At 44.9% G+C, this 18,090-nt stretch overlaps 1 long non-coding RNA gene across 3 annotated transcripts in view; it reads left to right on the top strand.

Annotated features, from left to right (window-relative positions):
- The first annotated feature begins 949 nt into the window (after positions 1-949).
- Positions 950-18,090, top strand: part of LOC133376058 (uncharacterized) — a 37,580-nt gene continuing 20,439 nt past the window's right edge. The window contains exons 1-5 of one of the 3 annotated variants that reach the window (XR_009760398.1): positions 950-1,038; positions 1,203-1,333; positions 7,211-7,304; positions 11,114-11,186; positions 17,788-17,862. This is a non-coding gene — a long non-coding RNA (uncharacterized LOC133376058). The remainder of the gene's footprint in view (positions 1,039-1,202; positions 1,334-7,210; positions 7,305-11,113; positions 11,187-17,787; positions 17,863-18,090) is intronic. The other 2 variants (XR_009760396.1, XR_009760397.1) reach the window with 2 other exon arrangements.

The raw sequence follows: 18,090 nt of genomic DNA on the forward strand, positions 1-18,090 counted from the left end.
CACAATCCAGGCAGTCGGAGTAAGGGCACAGTCTAGTCAACTGGGCTGGGTGCCCATTGAAATGAGAAGAGCAGAAGGCAGGGAGGCCAACAGTAGGCAAAGCAAGAGACAGTGACAGGCAGAGACAACTGATTCTAGCTCTGTCCCCATCCTCTTCCCTCCTGAGTTCTACAAGGGCAACACTGAGACTTAAGGAGGCGGAAGCTGACAGCCAGGGCCACCCTCAGACTGGTTACAAGTAAGAAGGCAGGTGGTGGCGGCTGGCTGAAGGCAGACTGAAGTTGGTGGGGCAGTGCCCCACTTGTCCTAATGGACCAGCCTGCACTGAGTCCCAGTGGGCACCAGCCATCCCTGTTTATATCCTTCCAGTGTTCAGGGTGCTTCCAGACTTGGACAACTTAGCAGTGCTCAATCACTGCTCTTCTGCCCTAACCTGAAAGCAGAACAGCAACGCTCCTTACAGAAATCTAGCACTCGGTTGTTGTTTTGTTGCTGTAAAGTTTTTCTTTCCAAAATACAGAAATGGACCACAATGCAAAACAAAATAGACAAGGGCTGCTTACACACCACACATTCAAAGCTCATTGAAAGCACCTGGCTTTCCCCAAAGAATCCTGGGAACTGTAGTTTGTTAAGGGTGCTGGGGGCTGTAGCTCTGTGAGGGATAAATTACGGTTCCAAGGACTCCTTGGGGGGGGGAAGCCATGTGCATTCAATGTGCTTTTACGTGTATGATGAGTATTAGGGTTTAGGCAGTGCCCCATTCACCCTAATGGACTGCCCTCCACTGCTTTTGATGAAGTCCCATTGTTTCAGTGGGAGGGCAGGGCCAGTGGTGGTTGGTGCCCATTGGGCCTGGGAGGGTGGAAGGCAGAGGATGCAGCAGTAGGTGGAGTCAGAACCAATGACAGGCAGGTCCAGCTAACTCTGTTTTTGTCCCAATCCTCCTCCTTGCTGAGTTCTACAAAGGCAACACTGTGACGAAGGAGGAGGAGGCTGATGGGCTGTGCCTCTGGACTGATGTAAGTAAGAAGGCAGGTAGGTGCCAGGTGGGGAGGGCAGACTGAGGCTGGTGGGGCAGTATCCCATTTACCCTAACAGGCAATCCTCCACTGAGTTGGGCACATGCTTCCCCCCCCTTGAAATCGAGCAGATTTAAGAAGTGGAGGAGGAGTGATGCATGGCTTCCTCTCTTATCCTAGCAATGTTTTATCCCAGACGTGAGCCAGCCTTGCAGGCGAAAAGAACCTTGAACTCCAACCTTGGACTTGGACTGAATGAGATGAGGAATAACAGGGATCATGTTCCCGCAATTTAATGTATTCAGCAGCTGGTAAGCATGCATGCTCCGTGGGGTGTTTGCTGGTTAATCCTTCAAAAGCAGAAGTTAGGGCATACTTTTTTTGTAAGCACTCATCTGTCCTTGCATCTTCGGACATGTAACCCATAAATTACTCTCTCTTTTTTGTAGCCGAGTCACATTCCTTAAAGCGTCGCCTCTTGCAACGCACAAGAGAATAGTTTCACTTATTGTGTGAGTTTTGCTAATTTATCCTATGAGAGAAGAGCTGGACCAGGAAGGGAGAGTTTGAAAGGAATCAGTCTAGGTAGACTCAATCCTGCATTCTAATCATCTGTTTCCAGTTCATAGAACAAGCCTCTGTATTTACTCCTTGGAAATCCTTGCTGTGCCATTTGCAAAATACTCTCTCTCTCTTTTGTGTGTGTGTGTGTGTGTGTGTCTTGAGAGAATTGCAGGCTGTGGACAAATGCTTTCGGGCTTTGTCAAAGCTGACTGCTACACATACAATAAATTGCCGCTTCCTAGCAAGACCTTTTCAGATAGTTCCATTTTGTGGTTTCCCACTTCCGTGGGCAGCAGCAGCTTGAAAGTTCCAGGGGCTGTCTTAGACAGTCATTTCCTTCTGATGAGAGAGCACTGGAGTCTTACGGTGCTTTGTAACATCTGTTTATTTACAAATGTTCAAGCTGAGCAGGCACTAAGATGGAAGGGCCATAGCTCAGTGGTGGAGCATCTCCTGGTAGGGGTGGCAGAGAGCCCTGGAGAGCCACTGTCAGTCACTATAGACAATACTGAGCAACATGGACCAATAGTCTGCCTTGGCAGAAGGGAGGCAGCTTCTTATGCTCCTATGGACACTGCTGGCCTTGCCTCAGTTTACCCAACAACAAACTGCACACCATCCCCACTGCTCTTTCTTGACAGACAGCTCCAGAACTCAAGCCCTTCTCCTGCCAATATTTCTCACCAGCTTCTGCTCAAGCAGACGGGCGTGCTCAGTAGCTAGAAGCTACCAGACATCAATGCATTTATTTACTTATTTCAAACATTCCTGTTTTGGCTCTCACTCACAAGGACTTCTGAGCAGGCTGTTGTTGCGATGATGATGATGTAACTGCACCTCTGGCTTTTGAGGATTCAGTGGGTATTGCTTCCACATCTTATGCACAGAGTCACAACCATATGGTCTAAAAACGTAAAAAAAGAAGAGATCCTATTTTCTTTTTTTTAAAAGTGACTTCTGTATGCACAAGCACATTCTCTGCTTTGTCTCTCCTGCAGTGGAATGGTGGCATACAGATACATCCCTGCCCCATAATACTCCTTCTCATATTAAGGAGACAGCTCAGTCCCAGAAACCAGAAAGGAGAATTGGGGATGGGGAAGCAACATGTCCTCACTTCCTAGCTGTTAAACTTGAAAGCAAGAACTCACTGTTTCATCTGGCAGTGCTGAGTAGAATGGCCAGTAACTCACTGACTGGCAGGCTGAACTGGGTTGGCTGCCTGGCTGCTCAAATTCAACATTCATGAGCAGGAAATAAACCCTAGGTCCACTCTGGCATGCTTTCAAAACACAGGGGGGTAAATTCTTGCACTAGTGGCTTTCTCCTAATGTATCTTTTCAGCAGCTGGATGAAGATCTAAGTGGCTTGGGAGGCTATTCTGAGCCTGACAGGCACCCAGAACAAAAGGCCACCACACTCCGGGAGGGTTGCAAAGCACCAGTTCAGAACAGTTGATAGTATCTCCTTTCCTTTTCCTGTTTCCGGAGACTGGTCAAAAGTACAGAAATGAATATGCCATAAGCTAAGGTGAGACACAATTTAGCCTTCCAAGGGTGTTTCCAGACTGTCGCTATTTTCAGGTGGGATTTGATCACATACTGGCAAATTCAGCTTGCACAATTAAAATTGATTGGGAGGTCTTGCACTACAAGCCTGCTCCCCCTCCCAAAAAGAGTCCAGCTTTTTTTGCAACAAGGTGGGGAAGGTGCCCAGTGTATGATAAACATTGCTTGACACATCATATGACTCCCTGCAAACAAATTGCAAACAGAACAAATACTCCGATTACCCCCATATCTGTTGGAAGACAAATTGTGTCAAGCAATTGTGTCAAGAAATTCCTGACTTGTGTTCAAGGCTCAATCCAGACAAGACTGAGGTGCTGCTAGTGGGTGGTTCTTCTGACCGGATGGTGGATGTCCAAACTGTCCTGGATGGGGTTGCACTCCCCCTGAAGGAGCAGGTTCGTAGCATGGGGGTTCTCCTAGAACCACCTGTGTCACTTGAGGCTCAGGTAGCCTCGGTGGCACGGAGTGCCTTCTACCAACTTCGGTTGGTGGCCCAGCTTTGCCCCTATCTGGACAGAGATAACCTGGCTTCAGTTGTCCATGCTCTGGTAACCTTCAAGTTAGATTTCTGCAATGCGCTCTACGTGGGGCTGCCTTTGAAGACAGTTCAGAAGCTGCAGCTTGTGCAAAATGCAACGGCCAGATTGGTAACAGGGATCAGACGGTTCAAACATATAAAACTGATTCTGGCCCGCTTGCATTGGCTTCCCATATGTTTCCAAGCTCGATTGAAGGTGCTGGTTTTGACCTATAAAGCCTTACACGGCTTGGGACCACAATCCCTGATGGAACGCCTCTCCCGACATGAACCCACCCATACAGTACGCTTACCATCCAAGGCCCTTCTGCGGGTGCCTACTCAGAGGGAAGCTTGGAGGCTGGCAACAAGGGAGATGGCCTTCTCAGTGGTGGCCCCCAAATTATGGAATGATCTCCCTGACGAGGTGCGCCTGGTGCCAACATTGTTATCTTTTCGGTGCAAGGTCAAGACTTTCCTCTTCTCCCAGGCATTTTATCATGTGTTTTTAAATTGCTTTTTAAAAATGTGTTTTTAAATTTTTATATTTGTTTTAAATGTTTTTAATTGTTGTAAACCACCCAGAGAGCTTCGGCTATGGGGCAGTATACAAATACAGTAAATAAATAAATAATAGACAAATGGTCAAGGAACACCTAACCACTTTGAACAAGTTCAAATCTGCAAGACCCGATGAACTGCATCCTAGACTATTGAAGGAACTGACTGAAGAACTCTTGGAACCACTGTCTATTATCTCTGAGAAATCATGGAGGAGGATGAAGTGTCAGATGTTGTGCTAATGTCCCTATCTTCAAAAAGGGCAAAAAGGAGGAAGGAACCGGGGAACTACAGACTAGTCAGCCTGACATCAATCCCTGGGGAAATTCTGAAGCAGATTATAAAGCAGTCAATTTATAAGCATCTTGAAAACAATGCAGTGATTACTAGAAGCCAACATGGATTTATGAAGAACAAATCCTGTCAATCTAATTTTATTTCATTTTTTGATTGGGCAACCTCTCTGGTAGACTGTGGGAATGCTGTGGACATAATATATTTCATCTTCAGCAAAACTTTTGACAAAATGACCCATGATATTCTGATTAGCAAGATAGCTAAATGTGGGTTGGATGGGACAACTATCATGTGGATCCACAGTTGGTTCCAGAATCATACCCAAAGAGTGCTTATCAATGATTCCTCCTCAAACTGGGGGGAGGTAACAAGTGGGATACTGCAGGACTCAGTCATGGGCCCAGTGCTCTTCAAAAATTTTATTAAGGACTTGGATGAGGAGGTGCAGGGAATGCTTTTCAAATTCACAGATGAAACAGAATTTATGGGGGATAGTTAATACTCTAGAGGACTGAAACAAGATTCAAAGTGATCTTGATAGGGTGAAGCCTTGGGCTGAAAACAACGGAATGAAATTTAACAGGGATAAGTGCAAAGTTCTACACCTAGGAAAAAGAAACCAAGTTCACAGTTATAAGATGGGGGACACTTGGCTCTGCAATACTATATGTGAGAAAGATTTTGGAATTGTTGTTAATCACAAGCTGAATATGAGCCAGCAGTGCAATGTGGCTGCAAAAAAGGCAAATGCTATTTTAGGCTGCATTAAACATAAGTGTAGTTTGCAAATCACATGAACTACTAGACCTTGCAAGTTGAACATGACCCAGCAGTGTGATGCTGCGGCAAAAAAGGCAAATGCGGTTTTGGGCTGCATAAACAGAGCTATAGTTTCCAGGTCGAGGGAAGTAATAGTCCCACTATATTCTGCATTGGTCAGGCCTCATCTGGAATACTGCGTTCAGTTCTGGGCGCCTCATTTTAAGAAAGATATAGACAAGTTAGAGTGGGTTCAGAAGAGGGTGACGAGGATGATAGCCGGTATGGAGAACAAGTCTTATGAGGAAAGGTTGAAGGAACTTGGCATGTTCAGTCTGGTGAAGAGAAGGCTGAGGGGCGACATGATTGCACTCTTTAAGTACCTGAAGTGCTGTCACATAGAGGAGGGTACAGATTTGTTCTCTGCTGCCCCAGAGGGTAGGACTAGGTCTAATGGTTTTAAGTTGCAGGAGCGTAGATTCAGATTGGACATTAGAAGGAATTTCTTGACAGTAAGGGCAGTTCGGCAATGGAACCGACTGCCTAGGGAGGTGGTGGGATCCCCTTCGCTGGATGTCTTCAAGCAGAGGCTGGACAGCTATCTGCGGGAGATGCTCTAGCTGTGGATTTCCTGCTGTGAGCAGAGGGTTGGACTCGATGGCCTACAAGGCCCCTTCCAACTCTATGATTCTATGATTCCCCTCCATTTGGCACAGGTTAGGCCTCATTTTGAGTATTATGTCCAGTTCTGGACACCTCACTTTAAGTAGGATGCAGACAAGACCTCTCTTCCTAATAGACTATGACATGTAGCCACCTTATTGCCCCTTCCAGCCAAACGTCACACCTTCCAGCCCTACAAGGAGCAATTCTTTATCTAAAAATAACAACCTTCCTCTGACTATGGCTAATTTTTGAAGTGGAAAATAGAGCTATAAATCCCATTAGAGAGTAGGCATGCATAATGGGAAGCATCCAATCTTTTGAATAATAGACAGATTATTAATGATAGATGCATCTCAATAATACATGTGACTAACACAGGCTAAAGGACAGAACGGACATTCAGGCTATATTATATCCTGCCTGAATTTAAAGCACCACTTAGAAACATCAGGGGTTAGAACCATGGAAGACTCATTACAACCCTTACTCTGGCTGTCTGCCAATGCCTTTACTTAGCTGCTGTTGTCGGTGCAGTTCTCTCTTAGCGTACGGAAGGAAAAACAAAAATGGGATGAATACAAAGGAGGGAGGGAGAATCCTCTACAGATATAATGCAATTTCATGGTTCACACAAAGGGGACTTGTATATATTCTAAACATCCAAGTACTGATATTACACAATTGAATTAACTGAAACACAAATTGCACTCATTACAACGATAAGGTTGAAAAGTCTAAAGAAACAGCCTTAACGCTAGAACTGCTACTTTATAGGAGCAGAGAAATGCTCCAATGGTTAAGATGAGTTAGCAAAATGAAGCTTTCGTCTTTAAAAGTTTCAGACTTCTATAGCTTATAAAAATGGCATCTGTTGGGCTAATAACTTGAAAGTCGGCACATGTTATCTACCTGGTGAAAGTGCCAGATTTCAAACCAATCTGGCACAAATTACCACAGCTACAGCAAGTCAAAATCTATTAGGAAAGCATAATTGTCCTATATGTTATTAACAGTTCAAAAGACACTTTAGCGGCTGCAATGTGTGTTTAGCAGGCTGCGCACTGCAGGATGCTTTCATGTTCACGTACATACATTTACCTGCATGTGCCAAATGCATCCACCCACCTATTGAAAGATTTAATTGCCACGGAGGGAACTTCCAGGCACAGTACAATACCTCTGGATTGGCTAGACTTGGTATTATCCTTTTGAATGTTTTCCCACTGAGACTAAAACAGCTTTGGTGCCAACAGGGCAAGACTTTTGGGCAGACGCCAAGGGCCCCACTCAGCAGAATGAGCAAGAAGATCCCCTGAGCACAGTAGGGTTGGCTTATCCTATTTTGAAGTAAGTAAAGTGATACACATTACTACTAAGTAATGAAGATCAAATCTTTATGGAATATCAGATATATTTGGAGAAGGTTTGTGTGCAACACAGGTGGCTCCGTGTCAGTGGGGCAGTGAAATCCACTCTGTGTTTTAGCCCAAACTTTCAAGGTAGGCAGCTCCTTGGAAGTTCAGACTAAAACCCTGGAGCAGCTTCTACTGCCCCACTGACATGGAGCCACCAGCCACTACTGGTATCCACTAAGCCTCCACAGTGGACTTGATAGGTGATCAGGGATTAAACATAGGTCATGTCTGTTAGCATAATGGATCCTGTAAGCAAGGAGTTTTCACCCATTGGTCTTCTCACGTTTCCTGTTTTGGCAGACAGAGTAAATGAGAGATACAGTTTGCTTCCTGTGGGTTAGCACATGGTAAGTGGAGTCCTCTGTTGGCTTGGCATGGAAAATGTGCAGCAATTCTTCAGATGTCTAGCCTCCCCTTAAATATTAGACAGGCACCATCTCTGTTATCATTTTGGCTCCTACTGAAGACCTTCCTCTTTCAACAAGCCTTTTAAGTAGAGACCTTATCCCAGTCTGCATCTGTGTTGGAACTGCTTTTAAAGATGTTTTTAAAGCTTTTTTTTTAAAGACTTTTTAAAACATGTTTTGTTTTAACATGCTTTTAAAGATGTTTTGTTTTAATATATTTTAAAGTCTATTTTTATGATGTTTTAAAGTGTTTTTAATGTTTTGTTTGCCACCCTGGGCTCCTACTGAGAGGAAGGGTGGGATATAAATAAATAAATAATACTTTGTCTGAGGTGAAAAAAAGTTAAACTGGCGTCTCCTGAGCATGTGAACTTGGTTGGGTTGCTTTGACATGAATTGCTAGACCACGTGCTCCAGGGTGGGGCTACCTTGGTAAAACATGGGATACAATCCAAGATTCATGATCCAACCAGCCTTGCCTGAATGGTCATAAGAATTGCTGGGACTGAAGTTTGAAGTTTATTCTGACATCTCAGGAATTTTGAGGGAAGCCAAAAGAGTGTTGATAAGGTTGCTGTTGTTGTTTAAATTTCTTACCCATCCGTTAGCAAAACATCTCAGGAGTGGGGTGGGAGGCGTCACACAGCCTGAAATTGCACTGAATTCTGTCTAAAGCAAATTTTGAGGTTTCTACTTGAACAAAACATCTGTGGAATTTTAAGTGCCATTTAGGCTCTCTTGATAAGGCCACTATAGTGCAGTGGTTGAGCTCATGCTTTCATAGGGAGGTCCTGACCACTGTCCCTGGCATCGCCAGCTAAAAGTCAGTTTCAAAGTCAAAGGGCTGGGGGAAAACTTGAGGCCTCAGAGCATGGGTGGAGAACGTGCAGCCCTCCAGACACTGATTGACTCTTGACTTGCATCAGCTCTGACCAGCATGGCCAATGGCCAGGGATGATGGGAGTTGCAATCCAACAACATCTGGAGGGCCACAGCCCCCCCCCCCCCCAGCCCTGCCTTACAGAGCCACTATTAATCAGAGTGAACAATATTGGGCTTGATGGCTTCTGAAAAATAAAGCAAGTTCATATGCCAGCAAAATTTCTAGGAAAAATATCAGTTGCTAGAGGACAACAATAGGTCAGGGCCTTCATGCTCTGTTCGTGGACTTCCTTGAAGCATCCGACCGGCACCGTTGGAGGCGGTGTTGCTAGATTAGATAGACCATTGTTAGTCTAACACATCAGGGCTCTTATATTGTCAGGTTGCCTTGATTCATCCCTAGTCATCATGAGCACTGCTCACTTTCGCTGACCCTGACAGCCAACAGGGAGATAAGCTTCCCACTTGCTACTGTTCAGACCAGTAGTGGGGAGACTTTTTCAGTGTGAGGGCCACGGTCCCCTCCTGGGTAACCTTCCAGGGTTGCATGCCAGTGGTGGGTGAGAGATAGTGGGTGGGTCCAAGTGGTCAGAGCACCAGCTGCCTTCACACAGGAGGCCACTTTGCAGCCATACAGAAGTCAGAGGTTTCTACACCCACACAGTGTCTCCATCCACCTTCCAGGTAAGCAAGAAGCAGTGTCACAATTCAAGGACACATTTCAGCCAGGCAAAAGGCACTCAAGGAAGAGGGCACAGAGTAGGGTCAGCAAGTTGCATGTCCTGCGGAAGGTCCTGAGGGCCAGACAGAGAAGCCTTGAGGACCACACTCAACCCTCAAGCCTGAGGTTCTCCACCCCGGTATAGTTCAATGTACTGTACTGGCACTGAGCCAAAAAGTTGCTCAAAATGGTCCCTTGAAATAACTATATGTGTGCCCCAAGAGGCTGTCATTGACTCTCAGCTGGGATAAACCAACTTGGTGAGATGGGTATTGGAGGCACTGTTTTACAGTGGTTCCGATCCTATATCCAGCGTCACTCTCAGAGAATAGCATTGGGTGACTGTCTTTCTGCCCCTTGGCAGCTGTGCTGTGGGGTGCCGCAGGGTACCATCTTGTCCCCCGTGCTGTTTAACATCTATATGAAGCCCTTGGGAGCAGTGATCAGGAGCTTTGGGGTGAGGTGTCAGCAGTATGCTCATGATAGCCAGCTCTATTTCTCCATAACATCTGAATCGGGAAAGACCGTGCAAGCCCTGGACTGCTGCCTGGACTTGGTGGTGGGCTGGATGAGGGTCAATAAACCGAGTCTGAATCCTAGCAAGACGGAGGCACTGTGGGTTGGTGGTTCCTGAGTTTGGATAATTGGTCAGTTACCTGCTTTGGACGGGGTTGTACTCCCTCTGAAAGAGCAGGTCCATAGTCTGGATGTGCTCCTGGATCCATCTTTGTCGGTAGAGGCCCAGGTGACCTCCATGGCTAGGAGTGCCTTTTACCAGCTTCGGCTGGTGAGACAGATGCAGCCATCTCTGGACCGGGATAGCCTGACCACTGTTGTCCATGCACTGGTAACCTCGAGGCTGGATTACTGTAATGCGCTCTGTGTGGGGCTGCCCTTGAGGTTGGTCCAGAAGCTGCAGCTGGTGCAAAATGCCGCGGCGAGACTGCTCACTGGAGCAGGGTATCGCCAACATGTTGCCCCGCTGCTGAAAGAATTGTACTGGCTGCCCATTTGCTACTGGGCCAAGTTCAAGGTTCTAGTTTTGGTGTACAAAGCCCTATACAGCACGGGACCAGGATACCTGAAAGACCATCTTACCCCTTATACACCCAGTTGATCACTGCGCTCTGCAGGTGAGGGCCTCCTGCAGATACTGTCTTATCAGGAGATTCGTTCTGTACAATATAGGAAACGGAACTTTAGTGTGGCTGCACCTACCCTGTGGAATTCCCTCCCTTTGAATATTAGGCAGGCACCATCTCTGCTATCTTTTCGGCACTTTCAAAGACTTTCCTCTTTCAACAAGCCTTTTAAGTTGAGACCTATCCCAGTCTGCATCTGTGTCAGAATTGCTTAATATGTTTTTTAATAATGTTTTTCACCCTTTTTTAAAGTTGTTTTTTTAAAAAATGTTTTTAACGCTGTTTTGTTTTAATGTATTTAAAGGTCTGTTTTTATGATGTTTTAAAGTGTTTTTAGCGCTTTGTTTGCCGCCCTGGGCTCCTGCTGGGAGGAAGGGCGGGATACAAATTAAATAATAAATAAAATAAATAATAAATAAATAATAAATAAAGACACAGAACAGAAAGCTGGACATTTAAAGGCTGGTGCTTCCATCTTGACTGCCATATAAAATAATCTTTACGGGTTGTTTGCTCTGACATGGGCATCTGGCATGCCAAATATACCCAATGAGCCACATCAGGAACTGAATGCATTGTCTTTTTGCAGAATCATTGTTTGTCAGCTGTCAGAGACAGGAAAATCGGCCTGATGTATGGATTCTCTGGCTCCGTTTAAAACTGTGAGTCACTTTAGTAATCTGGGTTAAAGTGGTGGACGGCACTCCAGTTTTGTCGTCCGGCTGAGTTGGCTGCTGCAGATGCTTCCTTCTACTGCTCACATGACCTGACCGGGCAAGAGCAGAGAAAGAGTCAGGGATGGAATCTGGTGCCCTATATCATGCCTAATGATCCTGTCCTGATTGAAATGGGCTGCACATCTCACCTTTCTCCCATCATGGAATAGGCTTGGGAGACCTATGAGCCAGAAAGCTAGACAAGAACTTTATTGCCTTTCTCAAACAGGAAAAAGAACTGCAAAAGATAACTCCCAACTCTGCTCTAGTTAGTAGAACTACTACCACCTAGTGATTAAAACATACAATGGCACTGCCTACCTAGGTAGGGTTGGCATGTGCCCTCCCAATCAGGCACTGGTCAGGCCCAGACCTCTTTAAGGACCTTCATTCCAAGGTATGGGGCCATATCAGATTCCCTAAGTCAGTTTTTTTACAACTAAAAAGCCTCAAATGCTGTAGCCTTTCATTGTAGCAAAGGTCCTCATACTCTTTAATAAATGGAAAGGGAGCCCTCTAGATGTATATGAACCTGCTGTTTAAAGATATAGGAAGAAAGGAAGGAAATAATCTTATTCATGGCCATGGAAGGCTTTGAGGGTAGAGGGTACGCTAATCAGGAAGCTGGACAAGTACTTTATTGTCTTTCTCCAGCAAGAACAGAGCAGGAACAGGGACCTCTTGACTCCACCCAAATACATTTAAGTCCAGCGCCACCTAATGCCTAACTACAGAATGATACTATGTACACATTTGTTCTATTTTCTACTTCCACCTTTCTACTCACAAAATGGAACCACAACCCGCTTTCCATAAGTAAGTGTAAGGAAAAAGTTTCCCATTCCAGACACATTTGTTTTGATTTCTTTGGTGCATTTGTTGGCTATTGTTACCTATTATGTGCTTTTTATCTCAATTTTAGTTTTCTTTTGACATACATCTATGCCTGTTTTGGGTGTTTCAGGACACACACGTTCTGAGAAATGTCTTAAATGAATAAGAATATAAAACGACTACGTTTGAAAACAATTCAAGAACAACTCTTTGGAAAAACCACTTAAAATCCATTATTAATTTGTTAAAAGACAGCCAAGAATAATATACCGAACAGAATTAAAATTATGCTGTGCTCCGGTGGCCTGCTAAAAATAAGACAGCACATAGAAAACCTAACAGTGAATTAAAGTTGTGGACTTCAAAGAGCAGAACTCTTTGGAAAGAAGGTGCCATAGCTGAACTTGCCCAGAAGCCCTAGCAAGCAGTGAAGGCTGGTGGCTCCTATGTCAGTGGGGCAGTGGAATCCACTCTGGGTTTTAGTCCAAACTTTCAAGGAGCTGTCCAAGGTGCTTCAGACTAAAACCTGGAGTGGATTCCACTGTGCCATTGACATGGGGCCACCATCCACCACTGCTAGTAGGACTTCATCCAAAGATCCTAATATGTAGTACCAGATGGCAGGATGGAGTGGCAGCACTTACCTGACCTTGTCAGGTAAGCCGCTGCTGCTTCCTGGGAGGGAGAGTGGGAGGGGTAAGGTGCCAAGGAGGTTAGCCTTGTGCAAACACACTGACAGTACTGTCATATTGTGTATTTGCACCCCTCTCCCTCTCAGGAAGCAGCAGCAACTCCACTGCCAGGAGGTCAGGGAGTTGCTGCCACCCCATTCCACCACTGATTATTGCTAAGACATTGACGTGGTTCACACTGCACAGTAAAGGCAAACTCCAGCTTATGAAGACCACACAAATGTGTGTGCTTCTGGAGAGGTGCTGGTAGTCGCTTTACTCCTCCCCGGTCCTTTTTACTGCCCTTGCATGCTGCCCTAAACCAAGGTTTGGCTTAGCATGTCATTCAAACTGGGACTCATGGTTAACTACTCTCCCTACCACAGTCTATAGCCAAGAACAATATTTTGTAAAATGAAACCCTACCACTTGCAAACTTGCAGTGGCGGTGCAAGAGCCTTTCTGCCAGATCCTAGCCAGTCCCTGCCTTTCACATCTAGGTTTGCCAACATTTTTTACTGCCTCTGCTCTTGTGCCTTGTCACAGCAGCTCGACGCTGTGAAATGATGCGGGGTATGTTTTCCACCAGGACTTTATCTTCATGCCAGGAAAAGCTAAATTGTTTGACAGGGGGATGTTGTTTTAAAGGCAACAAGAGCAGAGCCAGAAAAAGAAAAGGAAATGGCAACCCTAGCCACATCATAGCACATGATGAGGCTTTTGCAGTGGTAGCTACTATCCCAAGATACTGAGCTGCCAGGTAGGTACTAGTGTGCAGGCTGAATTATAGAACCAGTAAGAATAGAGTTAGCATAGAAACTAATGGAGGGTTAACATCACGGACCACCTACATGCTGTTGGACTGCAGAATGTTATGCTTTGGGCTCTCTGAAAGCCGCCTGGTTGCCATATGTTGGTAGAATATTCCCTTCCACGGAACAGCCTGGGTAATCCAACAGCCTTGGCTTGGCTCATATTTCATCTCAGGCTGCTGCTGTGTTTATAAGAAACAGAACTAAAGCAATGGCCTGATGGCGGAGAATGATTTATAGGTTTTTGCTTAAGAAGCGTAGATGAGAAAATACGGCTTCCTGGCAGGCACCCGCACGGCCCCCTGCATCCTTTCGGCAATTTCCACTCTGGTAGCAAACCAAGACAGCGCTGTCTGAGTTTTCCATTTAGGAACGGCTGGGGGCCGGCCAGCTATTTCAAAATGCTTTCTCTGCATGGATAGCCTACTATGCAAAAGAACCATTTCCTTAACCCTTGACAATGGAATATTGCTTGCAAGTACAATCTGTTCTTTACAGCAAGCTTCATTTTAGAAGAACATTCCTGAGTTTGGCAACTGCTGGGAGAAAAAGACAAAGCAAAATCTTTGGGTTGTTTTTTTTTAATCAACTAAAAAAAGAACTAGAGTGAAGTGTCCAATCTGTCGATGAGGACAGCTGCCCAAATGATCAGGTTTCCAAAAGCAAAAACTAACATTAAAATTCCTTAAAGCAAATACCCAGAGGCAGCTAAGGCCTAACATCCAGAACCAGGAGATTTTAGTTAACTCAGAGCCAAGCTACACGGTTAGGAGAATCACATGGTGCAGCTCTAGAAGGACAATATCACTTCAGACTACAGGGGGAATACATATGTATATATTAGTAAAAATAACATACAAAAATGTGTTATATTGGGGGGGAATTGCTTTTTAAAATGTGTGATATTATATAAAATTGCAAACAAAACTGTACATTAGGAGAAATTCATATTAAAATGCTGATGAATTTTCCGGATAACTTTTTTTTTAAAAAAAAGAAAAAGTAAGATGGTGTGGAAATATGGGCAACTGGAAATAAGATTTGGAAAAGGAGAAATGAGAGAAACAGAACTGGACAGCTTGGCCAATCCCTACTCCGTGGTAGAGCATCTGCTCTGCATGCAGAAGGTCCCAATTTCAATCCCCAGCAACTGCAGGTAGAACCAAAGTCAATGCAGACAATTGTGAGCTAGATAGACCGATAATCTGACTCAGTATACGACACCTTTCTATGTCCCTCCCTATCATATCATCATAATCATCATCCCACCCATCCTCTCAAAGGAGCCCAGGGTGGCAAATACACAAATGATATAACAACTAAAACATCTAAAAAGAATTCCTATACGCATACAGACTTGAAAAGCTCTCCAAGGCTTGTTGGAAAAGGAGGGTTTTGATAGGCACCAAACAGATAAGAGTGATGGTGCCTGTCCAATATTTACAGGAGGGAATTCCAGAGGGTGGCTGCCACAGCACTAAAGGACCAATTCCTATATTGTCTGGAGTGGACCTTCTGCTATGATGATATCTGCAGGAGGCCCTCAGAGTGCAGTGATTGATTGGGAACATATTGGTGAGATGCTATTTGTATCCCAGTCTGCTTCAGTGTTGGAGTTGCTTTTTAATATGTTTTTAAAACTTTTTTTTTTAAAAAAACCCCAATGTTTTTAACCTTTTAAAAAAAAAGTCTTGAAATCTTTTTTAAAAATGTTTTAAAAGATGTTGTGTTTTAATGCATTTTAAAGTCTGTTTTTATGGTGTTTAGAGTGTTTTTAGTGCTTTTGTTTGCCGCCCTGGGCTCCTGCTGGGAGGAAGGGCGGGATGTAAATCAAATAATAAATAAATAAATATTTCACCTTTCCTGGTCCCAAGCTGTATAGGGCTTTCTACACAAAAACCAGCACCTTGAACTGTTATGTAAATTAATGCAGCACTTTGTGGTTTAAGATCCCAATCTACCACTGCCTGTGACTTCAGATCCTCCCACATGAATGATTTCCCATTACCATCCACTGACATGACTGTATTTAAGATTCTGGCTTCATTTGAAGATGTTTCTTTTTTCCTCCTCCAAGCATTTAAAAAGTTAGTCATGTTATATATTTCTAGATGTTCGGAAGTACTTTTGGAGGTTAATATTTCAGCCATAGAGCTGGGAAAATGTGTTGCCACAGTACATGAACGGTTTGGAATACATACTTCCTCAAGCAGCTCTTTAATTTTCAAAGCAGAAATGTAGGCAGTTGTTACATAAAGCAGCCTACATTCCCCCCCTTTTTTTTCTTCCCAAGGAGATTTGTCTTTCAGTGGAAAATGGCTGAGTCATTTTTGCCTGAAAAATTACTTCGCTGGGTGAGATTATTCCTTTGCGGCTGCTGGCTTTGCTTGTTTATTTTTAGTGCTATCACTTCTTTAAAGGTCGTTTAAAAAAAAAGCAAGGAAATGCAATTTTCTTCAGAGTTGTGACTTGCTCTGATGGTTTCAGCAAGCTGCTAGAATTTGTGTTGTGACAGTGGAGAGACAGAATCTCCGAAAGAGATCAGTCGTTGTTGGATAGGAGAGAATGGTGGGGAACCTCAGGCCTGGGTGTCAAATGTGGCCCTCCAGACTTCTCTGTCTGGCCCTCAGAGCCCTTCCCAGAGTGTTTTTGCCTGGTCAGAATGTGTCCGTGAACTCTGATTATGACACTTGCTTGCCTGGATGGAGGAGAGAGAGGGATGTGCGAGTGTCTGTAGAAACTAGCCTGATGCGCAAGGGTAAAATCTGCACCTGTTGTTCCATCCACTTCCTCCTCTAGCCCCACCCACCACTGGCATATGGCCCCCAGAATGTTGCTCAGACGAGAATGTGGCCTTTGAGCTGAAAAAGGTTCCCCATCCCTGGACAAGAGAGGCCTGGCATTGATAAGTGGTATCCTCAAACAGTAGTAGGGGCCCAGTGTCCTGACATAGTCTACCACAGATGCCTGCCTCCCCCCTTTAAGTCTTTCTTCTGGAAGCAACAGGCAGTGCTAGGTGACTGGGTGGCAACCAGTTTAATTTCCCACAATGCTCTTGATGTAGCTCTACCCTGGGGCAATCCCAGAAATCAAAATTGTGGCTCTCAGTCATAGGAACAAAACACAGGAACATAGGAAGCTGCCTTATACTGAGTCAGACCATGGTTCTGTCTTGTTTACACTGACTGGCAGTGGCTCTCCAGGGTTTCACACAGGGGGCATTCCCAGCCCTACCTGGAGATACCAGGGATTGGACCTAGGACCTTCTGCATGCAAGGCGGATGAGCTACCATTGAGAATGGCCCTGCTCCTATCTGGTGCTCTCCACCTCTAGGACTAACCAAAGTAGGACATGCCCACTAGAGAGCCCACAAGTTATAGAAGGAGGACCACTGTTTTGAAAGGGGACCCAACCAGAGCTTGGCAAAGGTACTTTTTTGAACTACAACTCCCATCAGCCCCAGCCAGCATGGTCAGTGGATTGGGCTGATGGGAGTTGTAGTTCAAAAAAGTAACTTTTCCAAGCTCTGGACCCAACAAAGGACACTTTGAGACTCCAGAGAGAAAACTCTATACTGTAGGGATTGGCAGTCTTTCTTTTATCAATTAGTGACTTACAGGTAGATATGTGAACTTCTTCCATTACCTAGGCATGTGTTCCAGGTGATAGACTAAACTTCACCAGCAGGCTGGTTTGCACCAGTGATGTCACAGAATGGCTTGGAAATGCAACACTTGGTGGCTTGTAAAACTCCTTTCAAATATAAAGAGAGCATTACAATCCTACAAGTTCTTCTTCAGCTCAGATTTAAACCTGATCCAGAGAAGAACTCAACTTGCAAGTGTGGCCTGCTATCTTTTTCCTCCCCAACAATGAATAACCCTACTGCCTGATACAGGCATTGCAGAGGAGCATGTCAGCACAACAGGCCACCAAAAAAACAGGGATTGTGATTTTCTAGGAAGATGTAACAGCAATTAGGAATTGTTCATAGTAGGTAGGGACAGTTGGATAGTATGCAAGTTGACCTTCATCTTCTAAGGAGTCAAGGTCTCTGAATACCTATGGGAGGCCTTTCTCGATACTTCTGGTGAAGCTATGCAGGTTGTTTTCAAATGGATTTTAATGTCATATTTTAAAATTGTTACCTGCCCTGTGACCTTTGGGTGAACGGCAGGTTATAAATGGCAATGATGGTAATAACAATAATAATGAACTGGTCTCCCCAGGGAACCTTCTTTGTCAGCATCTGTGATGTCTGCTCATTCCCAGGTTCAAACCCCAGCATCTCCAGGCAGGGCCAGGTAAGACTCCTGTCTGAAACCCAGTAGAGCCATAACCAGGCAATATAAACCAATCTTCCTCAATGTGATGTCCTCCAGATGTTTTGAACTATACCTTCCATTAGCCCAGCCAGCATGAAGAATGGTCAAGGATTCTGGGAATTGTACTCCAACAGCATTTGGCGGGCACCGGGTTGGGGAAGGCTGGGACAGACCAACTGAGCTAGATGGGCCAATGATCTGAATAGG

The sequence above is a fragment of the Rhineura floridana genome, chromosome 1, assembly GCF_030035675.1.
Source record: "Rhineura floridana isolate rRhiFlo1 chromosome 1, rRhiFlo1.hap2, whole genome shotgun sequence".
NCBI lineage: Eukaryota > Metazoa > Chordata > Lepidosauria > Squamata > Rhineuridae > Rhineura > Rhineura floridana.